Source organism: Scardinius erythrophthalmus (genome assembly GCF_964197995.2).
Source record: "Scardinius erythrophthalmus genome assembly, chromosome: 1".
NCBI classification, from domain to species: Eukaryota; Metazoa; Chordata; class Actinopteri; order Cypriniformes; family Leuciscidae; genus Scardinius; species Scardinius erythrophthalmus.
The window spans coordinates 24,408,470-24,413,775 of NC_138221.1; positions in this window are offsets into that span (position 1 = coordinate 24,408,470).

Consider the following 5,306-nt stretch of genomic DNA (forward strand, 5'->3'; position numbering starts at 1 on the left):
TGGGAAGTGTTCCCGGTTCCGGCTGACCTAATATATGCAGCCTAACATTAAATTATAGAAGTCTATAATGTATTATGTGAAAGCTAGATCAAAGAGATGTGTCTTTAATCTGGCTTTGAACTGACAGAGTGTGTCTGCTTCCCGGACAATGGTAGGAAGACTGTTCCAGAGTTTTGGTGCTAAATAGGAAAAGGATCTACCGCCAGCAGTTGATTTTGATATTCTAGGTAGGAATTTTGAGATCGTAATAGACGTGACGGACTATAATGCGTTAAGAGCTCGCTCAAGTATTGCGGAGCTAAACCATTCAGTGCTTTGTAAGTAATCAGCAATATTTTAAAATTGATGCGATGTTTAATAGGGAGCCAGTGCAGTTTTGACAGAACTAGGCTAATATGGTCATACTTCCTGGTTCTGGTAAGAACTCGAGCTGCTGCGTTTTGAACCAGCTGTAGTTTGTTTATTAAGCGTGCAGGGCAACCACCCAGTAGAGCATTACAATAATCTAGCCTTGAGGTCATGAACGCATGAACTAATTGTTCCGCATTTGTCAATGAGAGCATATGGCGTAATTTAGATATATTTTTAAGATGGAAAAATGCAGTTTTACAGATACTAGACACGTGACTTTCAAATGAAAGATTGGTATCAAAGAGCACACCCAGGTTCATAACCGACGACGAAGACTTAACAGAGCAGCCATCGAGTGTTAGACAGTATTCTAGATTATTACGTGAGGAAGTTTTTTGTCCAATAATTAGAAACTCTGTTTTTTCAGAATTTAGAAGTAGGAAATTACAAGTCATCCAATTTTTTATATCCGCTATGCATTCCGTTAATTTTGTGAATTGATAAGTTTCGTTAGGTTTTGACGAAATATAGAGCTGAGTATCATCGGCATAACAGTGAAAGCTAATGCCATGTTTCCTAATGATATCTCCTAAGGGTAGCATGTACAGAGTGAACAGCAGCGGTCCTAGTACTGAGCCTTGTGGTACACCATACTGAACTTGTGATCGATGAGACATCTCATCATTTACTGCTACAAACTGATAACGGTCAGATAAGTATGATTTAAACCATGCTAGTGCATTTCCCGTAATGCCAACATAATGTTCTAATCTATTTAAAAGAACGTTGTGGTCGATGGTGTCAAATGCAGCACTAAGATCGAGTAACACTAATAGAGAGATACAACCACGATCGGATGATAAGAGCAAATCATTTGTGACTCTAACGAGAGCTGTTTCGGTACTATGGTACGGTCTAAATCCTGACTGGAAATCCTCGCAGATATCATTTCTTTCAAGAAAGGAACACAGTTGTGAGGATACTGCCTTTTCTAATATCTTTGACAGAAAAGGTAGATTCGAGATCGGCCTGTAATTGACTAATTCTGAAGGATCAAGTTGCGTTTTTTTAACAAGCGGTTAAATCATAGCCAGCTTAAAGTTTTTTGGTACGTATCCTAGAGACAAAGACGAATTAATGATATTAAGAAGAGGATCTATGACCTCTGGAAGTATTTCTTTCAGTAGCTTAGTCGGTATAGGGTCTAACATACATGTTGTCGATTTAGATGATTTAATGAGTTAAGTAAATTCTTCCTCTCCTATAGCAACGAATGAATCAAATTTTTCCTCAGGGAGACTACAATGCACTGCCTGATGTGATACTGTAGTAGACGGTTGCATAGTTATAATTTTGTCCCTGATATTATCAATCTTATAAGTGAAGAAGTTCATAAAGTCATTACTGCTGTGTTGCTTGGAAACTTTGGTGCTTGAAGCTTTATTTTTCGTTAGTTTAGCCACCGTTTCAAATAAATACCTAGGATTATGTTTATTTTCTTCTAATAGGGTTGAAAAATAAGCAGATCTAGCAGCTTTTAAGGCCTCTCTGTAAGTAATTGAGCTCTCTTTCCATGAAATGCGAAATACCTCTAGTTTTGTTTTCTTCCAGTTGCGCTCCATTTTTCTGGCTGCTCTCTTAAGGGCCCGAGTGTGCTCGTTGTACCACGGCGTTGGACTATTTTCTTTAATCTTCTTTAAGCGCAACGGAGCAACTGTGTCTAAAGTGCTGGAAAGAGAGAGATAAACGTTTCTGTTGTAATATCTAGTTCTTCTAAGCTATCTGAGATGCTGAGATGATGAAACTGATTAGGAAGATTATTAATGAAGCAATCTTTAGTAGCAGAAGTGATAGGTCTCACATATTTGTAACACGGAGTCGGCTTTGCAGCCTTGGCTAAATGCAAATTACACGAGACTAGGTAATGATTTGAGATGTCATCGCTCTGCTGCAGAATTTCAACGGCATCCACATATTCCGTGTGATAATATTAGATCTAGAGTATGATTACGACGATGAGTAGGTCCTGACACGTGTTGTCTAACTCCAATTGAATTTACAATGTCTTTAAATGGCAATCCCAATGCATCTTTTTCATTATCAATGTGTATATTAAAATCACCAACAATTAGTACTTTATCTGCAGTCAATATTAATTCTGATAGAAAGTCCGCAAATTCTTTGATAAAGTCTGTATGGTGCCCTGGTGGCCTGTATACAGTAGCCAGCACAAATCTCAAACATGATTTATCGTTTACACTATATATTTTTACATTAAGCACCAATGCTTCAAAAGAATTATATTTAAAACTTGATTTCTTAGTGGTTTTGAAACTATTACTATAAATTACAGCAACACCACCCCCTTTGCGTTTCAGACGAGGCTCATGTTTATAACAGTAATCTTGCGGGGTTGATTCATTTAAAGTAATGTAATCGTTTGGTTTTAGCCAGGTTTCTGTCAAACACAGAACATCTAGGTTATTATCTGAAATCATATCGTTAACAACGAGTGCTTTTGAAGTAAGCGATCGAATATTCAGCAACCCAAGCTTTAGCATTTGCTCATCTGTATTATAGCTGTTTTTTATTTGTTGAACATCAATTAAATTTTTAACCTTAGTTGGGTTTAAACGTTTTTTGGATTTCCAAATTCGGGGAACAGACACAGTCTCTATATGATGATAGCTAGGTGAAAGAGGCTCTATGTGATAGCATTTATCTGACCTTGGTGACGCGAGGCCGCTAGCAGACAGTCGGTTAAGCCAGTCTGTCTGCTTCCTGACCTGAGCCCCAAATTGTCATGTTTGAGCTGTAAGACTATGAGCCATATTACTAGAGAGAAGAGCAGCACCATCCCAGGAGGGATGAATACCATCTCTTTTCAACAGGTCAGGTTTGCCCCAAAAACTTTTCCAATTGTCTATGAATTCTATATTATTAAGCGGACACCACCGAGACAGCCAACCGTTAAGCGAACACAATCTACTAACTATCTCATCACTCCTGCGAACAGGAAGGGGGCCAGAGCAAATTACAGTCCTTGACATCGTACTTGTAAGTTCACACACCTCTTTAATATTAATTTTGGTGATCTCCGACTGGCGGAGTCGAACATCATTAGTGCCGACATGAATAATGATCTTAGAGAATTTACGATTAGCATTAGCCAGCACTTTTAAATTTGCTTTGATGTCAGGCGCTCTGGCTCCCGGCAAACATGTGACTATGGTGGTTGGTGTCTCTATTGTGTGTGTGTGTGTGTGTGTCTGACACACAGGGCGTGTGTGATGCGTCAGTGCAGTATTACTGGAATAGTAGTGCCTATAGTTTCAGTAGATATTGCATGTTGCATGCTACCTCTGCTTGCTACTTTCTGCTTACAGCTACTGCCACCGACTAGCCCTTGTGGAAGGGCGAAAAGAGGAGCCGAGTGCGTAAGACTCCTCCTGTCGGTACACAGCGTCTCCACCGTCAAGACTCCTACAGTGCCTCCTTGCGGCCACACACGGTAACTGGGCCCTAGCGGACCCAGGCTGAACTGTAGGGGATCTCGGAGCAGCAGTGGGCCCCAGAGGCGCGGTGTGCAGGCCCACCAAGTAGTGGACATGCCCTGGCACCCGCCAACCACAGCCCCAGCTATGGGTAAATAGTCCCACTGCCTTGTGGGATAGCCTATAGAGGCAAAGGTTAAGGGAGCACACCCTGAAAAAAAAGACAAAAGACCTCAACGGCGGAACAGGCGGAGGATGATGGCTGACTTAAGTGGAGCATCACAACGGCTGGGAAGGTGGATGAAGGCTGCAGCAGTGATGGGTCCCCAGTCGTCTTGGACTCCGTGCCACTGGATCCTGACCCAGACCTGCCAAGGACCGTGTGGTGGTTGTCTGTGCACCAGCCTCCACACGTTAAACAACGCCACGCACAGGCGTCCTCCACAAAGGGAATCCACCCTACCATTCCCGGATAAAGTCCTATGGCGACCAGCAAGTGGTAACGGGGGCAGGTTTGTGTAGTCTGGAAGCCCCTAGTCATGAGCTGGCACATCAGGCGATGGGTGTCAGAATCAGTCGCTGGGCTCTTGGAACGAGGCAGAAGAGCTCTTCGGCAGCTACACCCATGACTAAGCAGTCCTATTTAGGATCCACTCTGCTTACCCCACATGGGGAGGGGGCAAGAAAAGGTGCCCTAAAAATAGCCTGCCTCATACCTCCTGACTGGATTACCGCGTCCAGAGGGAACACCCCATTTGCGGTCAGAAACAAAAGAAATTTTATTTTGGAGTCTGGAATGTGCGCACTCAGATGGACAGCACCTCCAGTGACAGACCTGAGAGACGAACCGCCATCATAGCCAGAGAACTGCAGAGATGCCGGATTGATATAGCTGCTCTTTCCGAAACCCGACGGGCAGGTGAAGGGCAGTTGAAGGAGGAGAAAGGTGGCTACACTTTCTTCTGGAAAGGAAAGCCAGCCGATGAGGCTAGAAACCATGGAGTTGGACTTGCCATCAAAAATCAGCTTGTCAACCACCTCTCCGAACTTCCTGTGGGGATCAGTGAGCGCCTCATGACAATCCGTCTGGTGTTGGCCAACAACCAGACAGCGACAGTAGTGAGCGCCTATGCCCCTACCCTAGACTCCGACGTAGAAGAAAAAGAAGCCTTCTACGCCTGCCTGGAAGAAACCCTGTCAAAAATCCCCAGGGAGGACAAGATCATCCTCCTTGGAGACTTCAATGCTAGGGTAGGCCGGGACCAACACCTCTGGAAGGGCACTATTGGCAAGGAGGGCATCGGTAACATCAACTCCAACGGAGTGCTGCTTCTGAGTAAATGCGCTCAACACAACCTCGTCATCACCAACACTCTCTATCGACAGAAAAACAAATTCAAGGCATCTTGGAGACACCCTCGCTCCAAGCAATGGCACCTCATTGATTATGTCATTGTAAGG